The sequence below is a fragment of the Lygodium microphyllum genome, unplaced genomic scaffold, assembly GCF_053477565.2.
Source record: "Lygodium microphyllum isolate KBCC unplaced genomic scaffold, Lygodium_microphyllum_v1.1.10 scaffold_32, whole genome shotgun sequence".
Lineage (NCBI taxonomy): Eukaryota > Viridiplantae > Streptophyta > Polypodiopsida > Schizaeales > Lygodiaceae > Lygodium > Lygodium microphyllum.
This window is the reverse complement of record NW_028229515.1, coordinates 2,400,213-2,418,898: the sequence shown is the minus strand read 5'-3', so window position 1 is coordinate 2,418,898 and position 18,686 is coordinate 2,400,213.

Here is an 18,686-nt window from a genome sequence, read left to right as displayed (position 1 = left end):
AGTATATGTAATCGAGTTGAAAAATGAATTTTCTTATTTAAAATTTTGAAAATTTTTGTTTAACATTACTTGTATATTCATGTTGCTAACAATTAGTTGCTTGCACTTGCTTCCTTCCTATAGGAAAAAATGTTGCAATTCTTTTGAGCATTGCAAGGATACTAATAGTGTGGTGTGCATAGCTCTTTTTATGTTTTTGGTTTTTGTGCTTCATTTTATTCTTAGAAAATTTTTTGTGTATAAAATTGTAATGTACAAGTGTGGTGAGTTATGATGTAGGGTTACTCAGCCAAGATGTGAGCCATTGATAGAAGTTGAGAATGTGTTGGAGTTGTGAAGAACTTGTGGTAATTTCTCCATTAGGACTATATACATAGCAACATTAAGAACCACACCTCCTTGATTTAATCAACTCGCAATATGAATCTCTTTTTTAATGAGGATGTTTTTAAACAAAGAAATGTCTAATCTAAGCTATCATGACTCCTCATACAATGACAAGCAATTGGAGGGAAGTCAAAGCTAGATATGTTGGGTCAATTTGGGATCTCCATATGGCTCATTGTTGCTCTGAAATGGTTATGAGCTACCTTCTGATTTCAACCATATGTGTTCAAATGAGCTACCATTCTTTGCCTTCTCTTGTAGAGCTAATAGTTCCTTGATTGTTGGGTGCACGATACATTACAAAATGTGGGGACCAAATAGTGTTTCTCAGCTTCCTCCTTTGGGATGAACCTTAGAAGGTCATCCAAGTGATCACTTGATTGGGCATGCTAAGAATTCATCAAATTCCTCAAGGATAATTCCAAAATCAAACTAGGTATAAACACTAGCATAAAATGTGATTTTATCACTCAATTCTTGAAGGCAGATAGTTAGTGGTTGATTTTGATTGTGGGCAATTTCTACTACAATGTCCTTTAAGTTTCTCAACTGTAACATAGGTTTCAAGCTAGAGGTTTTTGGTTGGATTGAGATTGACTTAAGAACTATTGACTCACTTGGGCTTGTTAGTTTTGTGCTAGTATCACTCTTTTTGTGAGGCATTGGGAGTATTTCAATGTTTAAGCATTCTTGGATTTTCAATTCATTCTCATTTATGCATCCTAGACTTGATTTTTTTGTTGGTTCTAATTTCCACAATCATATGTTGATCATCAAAGCAAAGATTACACTTTTCATTGAGTTTAATTTCATGCAGGTGCATAGTGTGCAAGTAGGATTTCTCTCTTTTTCACAACATCATGAACTTCTTGCAAGGTAGCCATCTATAGCCTAGCTTGCTCCAACAATGATAGAGATTCTGTTGGAGGAGCTCATGATGTTGATACTACTTATACATAGGAATCACATATCTTGTTGGTCCCCAGTGCAATAGGCTAAGTTTAGTGGGTTGGCTCCCTTGTAAGAGGTCAAAAGGTTGACACTACTCAGACATGGCAAGAACATTTTAAACAGGTGTGGATCTTCTTGCACTTTAAACAAGCTTATCAAAATTCAACAATGATTGTAAGGATTGTGGTATCTTTTGCTTTTGTAATTGTCTTCTCAGCTTTTGGACTTTGTTAGCTCCGTGTGATTTGATTCTTGCATCTTTTGGCTCCTAGTATCTTAGGTCTTGTTTCACTCAGCTCCTTGTGGTTCTACTTTATTTTAGTATGTGCACCTTAGCATTCACTATACCACAATGTTTTAAACATGAAATGGTGTGATCTAACCTATATGCCCTAGTCCAACTTCCATGTGGATGGGGTGAAATGTGAATGCATAAGTGTGTGGGTCCTAGGGTGGATGCATGGGTTAGTAGGTGTCTGTGTAGCTATTGTGTGTCCTAATGTTTGTCTATCCTCCAATGTTTATGGTGATATTTGCACCTACTCTAATTACACTCAATGAAATATGCATGCCTAAGTATATATCCTATAATGAAAGGTAAGTGCAAGTTATTTATGGTTATTTTTAATGTGCGATGGGTAGATGAAAGTGCCTGCTCTAGGTCTATGTGTATGGATAGTGTAAAACTTCTCTAAATAGACTGAAAATGCACTAGTATTCATATGTACATGTGCTTACATGCACTTACATGTTCATATCCTAAATGTGATGCAAGTGACATGAGATCTAAGAAGTGCCTAAATGTTGGTGCTCATGAGTTTGTGCCTACCCTATGTGTACTAATCCGAGATGTGTTTAAGCATTTAAGGTGCTTCAACACAAGGTATTTTTAAGCAGGTATCTAGTGTCAATATTGTGGGAGAGAAGGAATGAGTCTCACTTGTAGCTTTCTTGCTTGCACAATGGGGGAATACACACAAAGGTGGAGGCTGAAAACAGTTTTCCTCTTCTTAGTTTGTGCAAGCCAAAAAGAACTCTAGTACAAAGAAATAGAAGAACCCTATATATGGGTCTCAAACCAAACTCAACTAACTAAGGTGGCATACTAACTGAGCCACGAACTAGAGTAGATAAGGATAGCTGTCATCTAGCTATTATTCGTGGGCGGTGTACCAACCACATCTATAGCTAACAAGTCGGTGACATAAATGCACAACGGTCACCCTGGCATATCACGAGTGGAGCTCGATATCTCAACACTCCCCCTCAAGCTCAATCCCAATTCTTGCACACCAAGCAAGTCTCTGAACTTGCGCAGCTTCTCTGCACCCAATGCCTTCATAAATATGTCAGCTACCTGATCATCTGTGCTGACATAAACAAGATCAATAAGACCTAGTAAAACCCTCTCCCGCACATAGTGATAATGCACCTTAATGTGCTTTGTTCTAGCATGATAGACTGGGTTATTTGCCAAGTGTATACTATTCATGTTATCACAATAAGTGACAACTGGCCCATCTGTAGGCTGATGCATATCATAAAGTAGCTTATGCAACCAAGCTACCTCACATGCAGCCATTGCTGCGCCCCTGTGTACTCAGCCTCTGTGCTTGACAAGGCAACTGTAGGCTATTTCTTGCTACTCCAAGTGACTACATCACTCCCAAAAGAGAACACATATCCACTAGTAGATCGTCTATCAGAAATACTACCATCCCAATCAGCATCAGTGTATCCATGCAACTGTATCTGAACCCCAGTCTCATAAAGTAGTCCATACTGCAATGTGGACTTCACATACCTGAGTATGTGTCTAGCCGCATCCAAATGCGGTTTCCTTGGAGCCTACATAAACTGACTTACCAATCCAACAGCATAGCTCAAATCTGGCCTGGTAATAGTCATATAAATCAAACTTCCTACTATGCATCTATACATAGTAGGGTCTTCCAAAAGCTCACCTGCATCTGCGCTCAGCTTCACATTCTGCTCCAAAGGAACTGAAATAGGCTTACAGCCTGTCATCCCATATTTGGACAGCATGTCCCATCCATATTGCCTCTGCAAGAGCTATATCCCACTTGGTGATCTAATCACCTCAATATCCAAGAAATAATGCAGCTCTCCCAAATCCTTCATCTCAAACTTCTGCTTCAATAGCATTTTCACATGAAGGATATCTTCATCATTGTCACCTGTCATAATCAAATCATCAACATAAATGACAAGTAGCATAATACCTTTCTCTGCCATGTATTGCTGCAGTGGGAGTCATGTTCATTATGTAACTACTGTAGCAACTGCCTCAGTCCGGCAGGTCTTTTTCATTGAGCATGGCACGAGATACCTCTCCAATATGCCTGTTTTTTCTTTCTGCAATTCCATTTTGCTGTGGGGTATGACCACATGAATATTGTTGCTTTATGCCATGCTCTTTCAAGAACCTTGCAAACTCATTTGAGAGGTACTCTCCCCCTCCATCTGACCTTAGGCATTTTATTTGCAGGCCTGAACCATAGCTTTAAGAGTTTTGAAATGCCCAAAACTTCACTTTTCTTTTTCATAAAATACACCCAAACTTTTCTGCTATAGTCATCAATAAAACTGACAAAATAATGACAGCCTCCAAGAGATGCAGCTTTAGTTGTCCACACATCAGAGTGGATTAATTCCAATGGCTTCTCACTCTCTTGAACATGTCTAGGAAATGGTTTCCTTGCCTGTTTTCCAAACTGACAGGCTTCACATACCTTATGCATTTCTGCAACCTTGAATTTTGGCAATCCTGCAACAATATTTTGGGCCTGCATTGATTTAAGTCACTGTACATTAACATGACCAATGTGTTTATGCCATATATCAATATCTGCAACTACACCGGTCCCATGTGCAAACATTGCTGCACTCAATTCAGACATGTCTGCATCCAACGTAAACATTTTGCCCTTCTTCTTTCCTTTTGCTATCAAGCGACCTTTATTTTTCATATCCTCAACAAAGCATCCATGAGGATTAAATCTGACCTGCAAGCCCTGCTCAACCATTTGACTAACAGAAACCAGGTTCTTGGTGATATTCGGGACATGAAATACATCCGACATGTATTTCTTTTTCCCATCCTGCATAGACAAAGGAATTTTTCAAATATGCACAATAGGATGTGCAGTATCATCACCAGTCTCCACAAATCCTGGTTTTTTCATTTTTCTTGCATCCTCCATCCATTCTGCATGACCTGTCATGTGGTTTGATGCACGTGAGTCAACATACCACACATCATTGCTTGCTTTTGCACTTGTCACAGAATTGGTTATGTGCTGCATCATAAACAAATGCTCATTTCTGTCATCACCCTGTCTACTAGAAGATGCATAATTCCCTTGTTGCAATTTTGCATTCATGATGTCATTCTGCTTTTTATAGCAGTCTTTAGCCATATGACCCATTTTACCACAGTAGTAGCATTCAACATTGCTGTTTGCATTTTGGTCTCTTTGCCATCCACCACGACCTCTTTGGCTCCCCTTGCCTCTAGAGTTACTACGTTCTCCTCCATAGGACTAGTTTTCTTGAGTTTGCTGCATATTCTGATTTCTACCACGGCCTCCATATCGGCCTCCTCTACCTCTGTCTCTATCTCTTCCAGCATTTGAGTAGAAGATAGCTTCTTTTGAAGTTCCTCCTAAATAAGATGCACCACCATTTCTCTGCTCCTCAGAAATTAGAAGAGCAATCAACTCCTCAAAATCAGGAAATCTTTCACAGACGGAAATGGATGTTCCGAACTGTGCATAATCATTTCCTAGACCATTCAAGGTCACAGAAACTAAATCATCATCTTCCACTGGCGACCCAATGGTAGCAAGTGCATCTGCAATCTTCTTCACCTTCATGTGGTAGTCATTGATGCTCATACTTTCTCTTTGCACATTATGCAACTCTTGCTTGAGCTACATTTTCCTGGCTTGCGTATTTGTGCTATACATTTTTGATAAAGTATCCCATGCCTCCTTTGGCATACTTGCATCCTGAATATGCACAATCATAGAGTCTGAAATGATGATAGATAGCCAGTACATAACTTTTTTGGCTCTCTCATGCCATCCTTTAAATGCCTACATTTGTTGTTGATTGGAAACATCAGGAAGAACTGGTTCTTCTTCGTTTCCTGCAACGAATTCCCAATATCCTTTTCCCATAAGGAAATTCATCATTCTAAACTTCCATGCTTGGAAGTTATTCTTGTCAAGCTTTTCAGTGACAATCTGTGAAAGAGCAAAGTAATGCAGATAGTGGTATGCAGGTATCACGAAAAGGAAAAGAGAAGGTTGATCAGTCCATGTTTGATGTGAATGCAGGTCACTCTTATGTGGATGGTGAATCCAGTGGCTCAGAACAGAGCATTGATGATGAGTTGGGTATTCCTTCTATTGTTACACCTGGAGTAAGGAAGACCAGGGATGTTTTGAGAGCACCTGGGAGTGAACCTACTTTGCGCAGGTCTATGAGAGCTAGGTATCCTGTGGATAGGCTGAAATATGATGGATTTACAGCCATTCACTATGCATATATGGTCAAAGTGATACAGGAACCAGAACCCACATCTTTTGAGCAAGCCATGGGAAAAGAAAAATGGGAGAAAGCCATGGATGAAGAAATGGATGCCTTGGAAGCAAATGCTACATGGGAGTCAGTACCTTTGCCTAAAGGTAAGAATGCAATTGGCTGTAAGTGGGTTTATAAGGTGAAGCACAATGCAGATGGTTCTGTGAACAGATACAAGGCAAGATTAGTAGTCAAGGGGTATGCACAAACATATGGCATTGACTATGAAGAAACATTCAGTCCAATTGCAAGGATGGCAACTGTAAGAGCAGTCATTGCTATGGCTGCATCAAAGGGATGGTCTTTACATCAGATGGATGTAAAGAATGCATTCTTGCATGGTGATTTGCAAGAAGAAGTCTATATGGAGCAGCCACCAGGTTATGTGCATGCTGTTCATCCTGAGTTTTTTTGCAAGTTGAAGAAAGCCTTGTATGGCTTGAAGCAAGCACATAGAGCATGGTCTGACAAGATAGGCCAGTATCTTGTCACTATTGGCTTTCAGATTTCCAAGGCAGATTTCTCACTTTATGTGAGAAAAACAAAGAAAGGTATTATGCTACTTGTCATTTATGTTGATGATTTGATTATGACAGGTGACAGTGATCAAGATATCCTTCATGTGAAAATGCTATTGAAGCAGAAGTTTGAGATGAAGGATTTGGGAGAGCTGCGTTATTTCTTGGGCATTGAGGTGATTAGATCACCAAGTGGGATACAGCTCTTGCAGAGGCAGTATGGATTGGACATGCTGTCCACATATGGGATGACAGGCTGTAAGCCTATTTCAGTTCCTTTGGAGCAGAATGTGAAGCTGAGCACAGATGCAGGTGAGCTTCTAGAAGACCCTACTATGTACAGACGCATAGTAGGAAGTTTGATTTATATGACTATTATCAGGCCAGATTTGAGCTATGCTGTTGGATTGGTAAGTCAGTTTATGCAGGCTCCAAGGAAACCACATTTGGATGCGGCTAGACGCATACTCAGGTATGTGAAGTCCACATTGCAGTATGGACTATTTTATGAGACTGGGGTTCCGATACAGTTGCATGGATACACTGATGCTGATTGGGCTGGTAGTATTTCTGATAGACGATCTACCAGTGGATATGTGTTCTCTTTTGGGAGTGCTGCAGTCACTTGGAGCAGCAAGAAACAGCCTACAGTTGCCTTGTCGAGCACAGAGGCTGAGTACAGGGGTGCAGCAATGGCTGCATGTGAGGTAGCTTGGTTGCATAAGCTACTTTATGATATGCATCAGTCTACAGATGGGCCAGTTGTCATTTATTGTGACAACATGAGTAGTATACACTTGGCAAATAACCCAGTCTATCATGCTAGAACAAAGCACATTGAGGTGCATTATCACTATGTGCGAGAGAGGGTTTTACTAGGTCTTATTGATCTAGTTTATGTCAGCACAGAGGATCAGGTAGCTGACATATTCACGAAGGCATTGGGCGTAGAGAAGCTGCGCAAGTTCAGAGACCTGCTTGGTGTGCAGGAATTGGGATTGAGCTCGAGGGGGAGTGTTGAGATATCGAGCTCCACTCGTGATACGCCAGGGTGACCGTTGTGTATTTATGTCACCGACTTGTCAGTTGCAGACGCGGTTGGTACACCGCCCATGAATAATAGCTACATGATAGCTATCCTTATCTACTCTAGTTCGTGGCTCAGTTAGTATGCCACCTTAGTTAGTTGAGTTTGGTTTGAGACCCATATATAGGGTTCTTCTATTTCTTTGTATGAGAGTTCTTTTGGCTTATACAACTAAGAAGAGGAAAATTGTTTTCAGCCTCCACCCTTGTGTCTCTTCCCCCATTGTGCAAGCAAGAAAGCTTCAAGCGAGACTCCTTCCTTCTCTCCCACAATCTTGACAGTTCAAGAGAGTAAGAAGCCATTGGAATTAATCCACTCTGATGTGTGGACAACTAAAGCTGCATCTCTTGGAGGTTGTCATTATTTTGTCAGTTTTATTGATGACTATAGTAGAAAAGTTTGGGTGTATTTTATGAAAAAGAAAAGTGAAGTTTTTGGGCATTTCAAAACTCTTAAAGCTATGGTTGAAAAAGAAACAGGCCTGCAGATAAAATGCCTAAGGTCAGATGGAGGGGGAGAGTACCTCTCAAATGAGTTTGCAAGGTTCCTGCAGGAGCATGGCATAAAGCAGCAATATTCATGCAGTCATACCCCACAACAAAATGGAATTGCAGAAAGAAAAAACAGGCATATTGGCGAGGTATCTCATGCCATGCTCAATGAAAAAGACTTGCCAGATTTTTATTGGGCTGAAGCAGTTGCTACAGCTGTCTACATAATGAACAGGACTCCCACTACAGCAATACATGGAATGACTCCAGAGGAGAGGTATACTGGTAGGAAACCAAATATTTCTCATTTGAAAATTTTTGGTTGCATTGCCTATGTACATGTGCCAGATGAGTTGAGATCCAAGTTGGATCCAAAAGCTGAGAAGTGCATCTTTATTGGTTACTCTTTGCAGCAAAAAAGGTATAGATGCTATAACCCTTCTACTCGTAAGTTTATAGTGAGCAGAGATATTGTTTTTGATGAGATGAGTAGCTGGTATAAACCAGTAAATGTGATTGATGATGTAGATGCACAAAATGGTAATGCTGCACAAAATTCACAACAGCAGTCACAAAATATTAGTGGACCTGGAGCATCCTCTAGCAGTGGTTCACATTCTTCGCCATGGACAGGCAGATTGAGATCAGGAGAATCTTCTCAAAGTAATGTAGATAGTGGTATGCAGGTATCACGAAAAGGAAAAGAGAAGGTTGATCAGCCCATGTTTGATGTGAATGCAGGTCACTCTTATGTGGATGGTGAATCCAGTGGCTCAGAACAGAGCATTGATGATGAGTTGGGTATTCCTTCTATTGTTACACCTGGAGTAAGGAAGACCAGGGATGTTTTGAGAGCACCTAGGAGTGAACCTACTTTGCGCAGGTCTACGAGAGCTAGGTATCCTGTGGATAGGCTGAAATATGATGGATTTACAGCCATTCACTATGCATATATGGTTAAAGTGATACAGGAACCAGAACCCACATCTTTTGAGGAAGCCATGGGAAAAGAAAAATGGGAGAAAGCCATGGATGAAGAAATGGATGCCTTGGAAGCAAATGCTACATGGGAATTGGTACCTTTGCCTAAAGGTAAGAATGCAATTGGCTGTAAGTGGGTTTATAAGGTGAAGCACAATGCAGATGGTTTTGTGAATAGATACAAGGCAAGATTAGTAGTCAAGGGGTATGCGCAAACATATGGCATTGACTATGAAGAAACATTCAGTCCGGTTGCAAGGATGGCAATCGTAAGAGCAGTCATTGCTATGGCTGCATCAAAGGGATGGTCTTTACATCAGATGGATGTAAAGAATGCCTTCTTGCATGGTGATTTGCAAGAAGAGGTCTATATGGAGCAGCCACCAGGTTATGTGCATGATGTTCATCCTGAGTTTGTTTGCAGGTTGAAGAAAGCATTGTATGGCTTGAAGCAAGCACCTAGAGCATGGTCTGACAAGATAGGACAGTATCTTGTCACTATTGGCTTGTAGATTTCCAAGGCAGATTTCTCACTTTATGTGAGAAAAACAAAGAAAGGTATTATGCTACTTGTCATTTATGTTGATGATTTGATTATGACAGGTGACAGTGATGAAGATATCCTTCATGTGAAAATGCTATTGAAGCATAAGTTTGAGATGAAGGATTTGGGAGAGCTGCGTTATTTCTTGGGCATTTAGGTGATTAGATCACCAAGTGGGATACAGCTCTTGCAGAGGCAGTATGGATTGGACATGCTGTCCAAATATGGGATGACAGGCTGTAAGCCTATTTCAGTTCCTTTGGAGCAGAATGTGAAGCTGAGCACAGATGCAGGTGAGCTTCTAGAAGACCCTGCTATGTACAGACGCATAGTAGGAAGTTTGATTTATATGACTATTACCAGGCCAGATTTGAGCTATGCTGTTGGATTGGTAAGTCAGTTTATGCAGGCTCCAAGGAAACCACATTTGGATGCGGCTAGACGCATACTCAGGTATGTGAAGTCCACATTGCAGTATGGACTATTTTATGAGACTGGGGTTCCGATACAGTTGCATGGATACACTGATGATGATTGGGCTGGTAGTATTTCTGATAGACGATCTACCAGTGGATATGTGTTCTCTTTTGGGAGTGCTGTAGTCACTTGGAGCAGCAAGAAACAGCCTACAGTTGCCTTGTCGAGCACAAAGGCTGAGTACAGGGGTGCAGCAATGGCTGCATGTGAGGTAGCTTGGTTGCATAAGCTACTTTATGATATGCATCAGTCTACAGATGGACCAGTTGTCATTTATTGTGACAACATGAGTAGTATACACTTGGCAAATAACCCAGTCTATCATGCTAGAACAAAGCACATTGAGGTGCATTATCACTATGTGCGAGAGAGGGTTTTACTAGGTCTTACTGATCTAGTTTATGTCAGCACAGAGGATCAGGTAGCTGACATATTCACGAAGGCATTGGGCGCAGAGAAGCTGCGCAAGTTCAGAGACCTGCTTGGTGTGCAGGAATTGGGATTGAGCTCGAGGGGGAGTATTGAGATATCGAGCTCCACTCGTGATATGCCAGGGTGACCGTTGTGTATTTATGTCACCGACTTGTCAGTTGCAGACGCGGTTGGTACACCGCCCATGAATAATAGCTACATGATAGCTATCCTTATCTACTCTAGTTCGTGGCTCAGTTAGTATGCCACCTTAGTTAGTTGAGTTTGGTTTGAGACCCATATATAGGGTTCTTCTATTTCTTTGTACTTGAGTTCTTTTGGCTTACACAACTAAGAAGAGAAAAACTGTTTTCAGCCTCCACCCTTGTGTGTCTTCCCCCATTGTGCAAGCAAGAAAGCTTCAAACGAGACTCCTTCCTTCTCTCCCACAATCTTGACAATTATAACCATGTTAGAGGTGAGCTAAGAGATAGCAAGGTTGTTATCTTTCATGAAATGAGTAGCTAATATAGTAATGTTTAGAATAAAATTGGGATTGATAAGCATGAGAATGTGACTATGTAGAAAACAAATCAGCAATCATAGCTACCAAGTACATCATAGATGTCAAGAAAAGGTAAAGAGAAAGTTAGGAACTCACCTATTGTGATAGATGTATCATCAACTTTCTCTCATGTTGATGTTGATTTAGATGGATTTGAACAAAGCTTGGATGAGAAAATTTGGATTCCATCTATTAAGACACCTAGTATGTGGAAGGCACAAGATGATGCTAAAGCATCTAGTAGTGATCCCGTTCCATGCATGTCAAGCAGAGTAAGAAAGCCAATAGAGTGATTGACATATGAAAGCTATGTAGCTCATGTAACGTGCCTGCCTATCGGTTGTCCAAGCACGTTTTAGTCATCCATCGAGAAACAAATCTAAGTGTCACCGCCCAACACTCCCAAGGAATGTTCCAAGGTTTGTCGCACCTAGGGTTTCCCGAGTCCACCTTGCAACGGAATGTTCACGACCAAACCCACTAGGATCGACCTGAAATGTGGGTTTCTAGGGCCAAGATCTCCTAGCAGCATTCTAGTGTCGGGTTTTGGACATCCTACTTTACGCAGAGATACCCAATCCGAAACAGATCCATACCACACTTGGTTCAAAGAGAATGAGAAATGAGAGGGGCGCATTGCTCAACCTCTTTTTCTGTAGGGCATAGTCCCATTCCGATCCCCTAAAACTGCATGAATCGGGTTCTAACTTAACAATACCTAAAGTTGAATGGCGACAAATCCTTGTGAGAATCCTCCCAGTTCTTTGGGACCACCGTGCCGTAGGACGGACCCATCGGGGATTCCCTCCACTTGCTTTCCTTGATAGATTTAGTTCTCTAATTAGATCCTACCACATTTATGTGTGACATTTAAAATTAGCTTCATTAATTAAGATTTTTAGGGCACATGGTTCGTTCGTAATTTATGGCACAGACACGAAAACAAAATAAGCAGTCATTTTGACAAACAAGTTCCTTAACTTATCTTCAAGTTAATCTTTGTCTCCTACCCATACAGGAGAATTGTGTATCCCTTCTATCCAACAAAAGTACCTTGTCCAAATCACATGGCACCAAAATTTGTATCCTTTATCTAGAATAGGATCTTCCAACACCCTAGACATTGGGCTCACGGAAGTCTACAATTCCATTTCGGTCTAGGCAAGGGGTGTCCAAAGCTCCACTCACCCCAAGTGACCTAGGAGTGAGACACAACTTCCGTGGTTGGATGTTTCACCATTTGACCTTCGGCCTGTGAATGGAGTAGTGCCCTCTTAGGGTAATCCACGATGCGATCTTGGAGATGTAACGTGCCTCTGTCCAAGCATGTTTTAGCGGTCCATTGAGAAACGAATCTAAGCATCCTGGCACTCCCAGGGAATGTTACAGGGTGTCGCACCTAGGGTTTCCTGAGTCCGCCTCGCAATGAAACATTCATGGTCAAACCACTAGGATCAACCTGAAATGTGGATTCCTAGAGCCAAGGTCTCCTAACAGCATTCTAGCATCGGGTTTTGGACATCCTACTTTATGCAGAGATACCCAATCCAAAGTAGATCCATACCGCACTTGGTTCAAAGAGAATGGAAAACGAGAGGGATGCGCCGCTCAACCTCTCTGCCCATAGGGCATAGTACCATTTTGATCCCCTAAAATGGCATGAATCGGGTTCTAACTTAACAATACCTAAATTTGAACAGTGATAAATCCTTATGAGAAGCCTCCCATTTCTCTAGGACCACCCTACCATAGGATAAACCCATTGGGGATTCCGTCCACCTACTTTCCTTGATAACTTTAGTTTTCTAATTAGGTCCTACACATTTATATGCAACATTTAAAATCATCTTCATTAATTAAGCCTTTTAGGGTATACGGTTCGTTCATGTAATTCAAGCACAGAAACAAAAACAAACAAGCAATCCTTTTGACAAACAAGTTCCTTAACTTATCTTCAATTTAATATTTGTCTCTTGCCCATACAAGAGAATTATGTATCCCTTTTGTCCAACAAAAGTACTTATGGGTCATTACTAAGATAGAGATTGACAATGTGAAGAGTCTTCTCAAGGCTAAGTTTGAGATTAAGGATTTAGAAGAGTTGTACTATTTTATTCGCGTAGAGATAATCAAGACTCGTAAGGGTATATGGTTATCACAGAGACATTATGTATTGGATATATTGAAAAAGTATTGTATGGTTGATTGCAAACCTATTTCTATACATTTGGATGTTAATATTAAGCTTAGTGCACATGAGGGTCACTTGATTGAGGATGCCACTATGTGTCGAAAGATTGTGGAAGCCTTATCTATTTGACAATCATTAGGCTAGACCTAAACTACATAGTTGGTTTGGAGAGTTAGTTTATGCAGCTTCCACATAAGCCACATTTGGATGCAGCATGGTACACATTATGTTCTGTCAAGTCCACATTGCACTATGCTTTATTCTATGGTGCAAGTGTACCATTATATTTGCACATATTTAAATTGGGATGGTAGTATTTCAGATAGAAGATCTACATGTGGATTTATACTTTTATATCTACCTATGGCTTTATATTTTTCTTTGGGAGTGATGTTGCTACTTGGAGTAACAAGAAATAGTCTATAGTTGCCTTATCTAGTATAGAGATAGAGTATAGAGGTGTTGCAATTGTAACATGTGAGGTAATTTGGTTACGCAAGCTACTTGGTGATTTGGGGATGCAGGTGGATAAGAAGGTTATCATCTACTGTGATAACCTTAGTGACATTCAATTGGCTAGGAACCTAGTGTATCATTTGTGGACCAAACACATAAAGATTTATTACCATTTCATTTGGGATCAAGTTCTAGTAGGTGATATTGACTTGGTTTATACCAGTACTACAAAGGATCATGCTACTAACATTTTCACCAAATCCGTGGGGCCTAAGAAGCTTCAATGCTTCAAGACTATGCTTGGAGTTCATGAGATCATGATGAGCTCGAGGGGAAGTGCTAAGATGTCAAGCTCTACATGAGTTGGTATCCACTACATGCCTTGATGATGTGGCATGATATTATTCACATGCATGTTAGGTGGCTGACATAAGGATATGCCAATGGTTCTACAACTAGACTACATCAACATAGTTTATCGTTGATTGTGACACATTTATTGTGCCACCTCTTCTTTCGTAGAGGGTTTACACTTAGTGACCATGTATGTATACATTGTGGTACTTTCATATTAGTCTTTATCATGTTGTAAACTTAGTTCATTTGAGTGGAAGAAGAAAGAAGAAGAAGAAGAAGATTTCATCCCTATCTCTCTGTGTTCTCAAGTCTCCATTGCTTTTGCATGTGTGCATTCTTCAGTGCTTCACCTCTCTTCTCTCTTGTCAGTTTTCATTTAAGGTGTACTATGTGTCTAAGGTTTTATGAGTATATGCATAATGAAGTGTCATAGATGCACTTATGTGAATGGGTACATAAGGGGGTATGGATGCATATGTGCATCTATGGATGCACATGGAAAGTGCATGCACAATGATGTGTAGATCGATCACACACAGTGAAGATGGACACGTCATGTGTGGTCAAACACACAAAGATGCACTATGTGATGTGATGCATGGTGTGCAGTGAGAGGATGCACTAAGATATAAGGATGGACACGTGGAAGAATGTGTGGGTGAATGCACTATGTGTGTAGTCAGATACACAATGATTGCAATCTGAGTGGGCAAGCGCCCATGGGGTGATGCACATGTGGATGCACTTTATGAATTTGGTGGATACACACAAGTGCACATGTGGATGAACTATGCAAGGTGATAGATGCACATGGTTATGCATGTAAAAATGCAAAAGCACAATGGAGTTTGTGGATGCACATAGGAGTGTGGATATGTAGTGTGCTTATGTGTCATGTCTCTCACTACGTGCAATTGTGTGTGTGTGTGTGTGTGTGTGTGTGTTCACTAGTGTGCATGCATATGTGTGCCTCTTTTCTCCCTCCTCCCTCCCTTCGCCATGCCCTTCAATGGGGTGGTACTAAGGTGTGTTGGGAGAAAAATGCCTCCAATGGGGTGGTACTAGGGTGAGTTGAGAGGGAAATTCTTGCACATGCGATACATGTGGCATGCATGTTTGTAATGTGTAGTGGTATTAGTGTGTGTATGGAGGACTAGCTCATGTGTATGTGGGCATCTTGAGTCTTGTTTCTACATGTGAAATATGCATAGATGTTAGTGCGGTGCATTGTGAGTTGGATGCTAGTTTGTGTGTGTCTATGTGAGTCTAATTGTGGCTACATGGACATGTGTGTGGGGGGAGGGGCCACTACATTAGGAGGCCCCTACCCTCATGTTGTGTACCTCCTAGTCACTACTTGTTGGGGGAAACCACAAAACATGAGGGTAGGATCACAACATAGGAGGCCTCCCCCTTGCGTTGTGTGGTCCCCAACAGGGTAGGGGAGTATTGCACAATGTGAGGGCAAGGTGTAACATGTCCATTTCTTGACATGTTTTAATATTCCATTGGGAGTCTAATCTAAAAGATGCTGCTTGGCACTCCCACCGAATGTCACGGGATTTGTCAGTTAGTGACTTTTGAGTCTACTCCGCAATGAAAAGTATCGACCAACCATGTTAGGATCGACCTCAATTTTACCAAGTTTCTAATGGTCAATTCATTCTACAACCTTCTAATGTCAATGATCTTCTTTGGGCAAAGTAACTGAACTAAAGCAAACTCACATCGCACTTGGTTCAAAGGAAATGGGAAACAAGAGGGATGCATCACTCAACCTCTGTACTCGTATAGTCAAGTCCCATTCCGGTCCCCTAAAACAAAATGAGCTAGTGTTCTATCCTACACTAACTACGGTCAATATGTCATCATGGTTTGAATATTGAGAAGCCTCCCAGTTCTCTGGGACCACCCTCTCATAGGACAAACCCATCAGAGGTTCCACAGTCCACCCGCTTCCATTGATAGCTTTAGTTTTCTACTTACCTAAGGGCACATTAGTGGTAACACATACAAGTAGCTTCCTTAATTAGCCCGTTGGCCACATGTTCGTTTATGTAATTTTATACATTGGCACAAAAACAATTCAAAAATTTTCCTTGAAAGTAACCTTTACATTAAAATTTCAACTGAGTTACAAATTCCTTCCATAGAATGATTCACACAATCTGTAAGGATGCTTCTTATTATCCTCCAAGTTTTCACCCTTACACTAGTAACAAGACCTCAAGAATCCATCTCGAGTCATGTAGACCATTTGACTAGGACCCGGAGGCAGGGAATTTACGGCCAGTGTTATAAGATCCGAGATACATTCGCAACTTTCTTATATACTTAAAATATATATGGCGAATATTATGCTGGCATAGAGGGAAAATAGATGAGAGAAAAGAAAGATATAGAGAGAGAGAGAAACTGACAACACACTAAGGGCTGGAAGATGGGTCAATCCCCCCTTGTGGAGTTATATTATTGACAAGGAGCAAGCTCCTTCGTTACACATAACTCAATTCTTACTTGTAGATCTTGGAAACAAGATCACAGTTCCTTGCACAGTATACAACCAGCTAACACTTGCACAACTTGGAAGTTGGCACATTTTGATCCTTCTTGAGTCTCCCTCTCTCCTACACAATATGTGTAGGGCTCTCCTCTTGGTGTTTGATTTCAGCAGAGCTTCCGCAGCACTTGCACCTTCTCTTCTCCTCTTGGAACTTGATCTCAGTAGAGCTTCCGCAATTCACTTGCACCTTCTCTTCTCCTCTTGGAACTTGATTTCAGCAAAGCTTCCGCAGTACTTGATTTCAACAGAGCTTCTATAGCAGTTGCACCTTCTCTTCTCTTGGATGTATGCAAAGTGATGCTTCCCTCCACCTTCTCCACACCCAAGGAGAGCCTCCTCTGTTATAGGCTTTCAAGAGCTTCTCTTCTTGGAGAGAGACTTGAGTTGATCTTCATGCAAGAAGTGGTTGGGACCTACTCTCTGCAGCACTAATTTTGAGATATCTCTCTATATGCGTTGTTCAGATGAAAAAACGTCCAACACAAAAGTTGTAGATCTCGCTATTTTCAATAACCTTCGTTGCCCATTTTTAGAGATCATTTTTCTATCTCGATATATTTTAAAAATGGATTTCCATGTCTAAAAATAAAAAAACTGCTTTTTAATCTCTACTCTTAACTTGTGGTCCATGCAACCACCTTGAGTCATAGATAAGGAAATTTCATTAGATTTCCTGGGCCTCAACCTTAAGATTGGATTTTACACAAAAGCTTGTGTCATTTTAGACCTTAGAAAGAGAAAATCACTTCTCTCCTCACTTCCAGAGGATCATGTCTCTTGTCTTTCTTAGTGAGAGAATTACCTCTCTCGCCTTTCTTAATGAAAGAAAATACCTTAAACCTTGACTTGTAAGGGAGAGGATGACCCCAAATGAATGCAATGGTCATTATACACACAAGTAAACGTTCCCAAGCATCCCCACATGCACACATAAATACATATGCACAATGCTAATGCACTTCCTCTTCTTAGAACTCAATCCATCTTCATTTATGTATAACTCCTTGGTTCTTGTGTACACTCTTACACTTGGGAGACCCTTCTTTCCCCCTTCATAACTTTTATTACATGTACCAGATATCCCCGTCATAGTGCTTTCATCACCCCATGCACTAGGAATATTAGTCTCCAAATGGTCTCATGGCCATGCTAGATCATCATCAACATTTAAAGAAAAGTGAGTCATCAATTTATTGATATAAATTTATTAAATAGAAAATGTGTAATAAGCAATCAATTTAGTGATATCCCTCTGGCTTCTAAACAGTTGACCTCAATTGTAGAGGGGATATATAATTCTTAAGAAGATCTCGGAAGTCTTGTAGTTCTCTCTCAGTCATAAATTGAGCGTCTAACGGGGGATAATTCTTAACTTAACTAGATACTTTCGTAATACCTTACCTGACCTTAGAGTATTGTCCTGATGGTGTAAAATTATTTTAGGCACAAGGAACTCTTATTTTTCATCTATGTCAGGTAAGTCTTCCTTGATTGGTTCCATTGGAGGTTCTCCAATATAGGGACATAGCAAACTTATATGGAAAGCATTATGAATGTTCCAATGACTTGGTAGATCCAAACAAAAAGTCACATCATTTATCTTATTTGTGATCTTGAAAGGGCCATAATAGCAATTAGAAAGCTTAACCACTTTACCCTTTTGACCCTTCTTCTTCTTTAAGCGAGCCTTCTCAAACTTAAGAAGAACATGTTGTCCCAACTTGAGATCTAACTTACGATGATGCTTATCAGCTTCGATTTCTACTTCTCTTGTGTTCGTCAGATAACAGCTTTTACTTGAGTGAAAGTTGTATCAATGTCTCTAACAAACTCATCTACTGCAAAGATCTTATCCTTTGTAAGAAGGATGGGTGGTAAATGAGTCTTACCATAAATGATCTCAAAGGGTGCCTTACCAATATTAGAGTGTACTGTGTTATTATATGCATACTCTACTAAAGGCAAATACTTTTCCCATTCTCTTTGATTATCAAAGATATAGGATTTCAAAAGGTCCAGACCAGTATAATTAGCACTTTCACTCTACCCATCCATTTGAGGATGATAAGAGAATGAAAATTTAACTTTGTCCTGAGGTT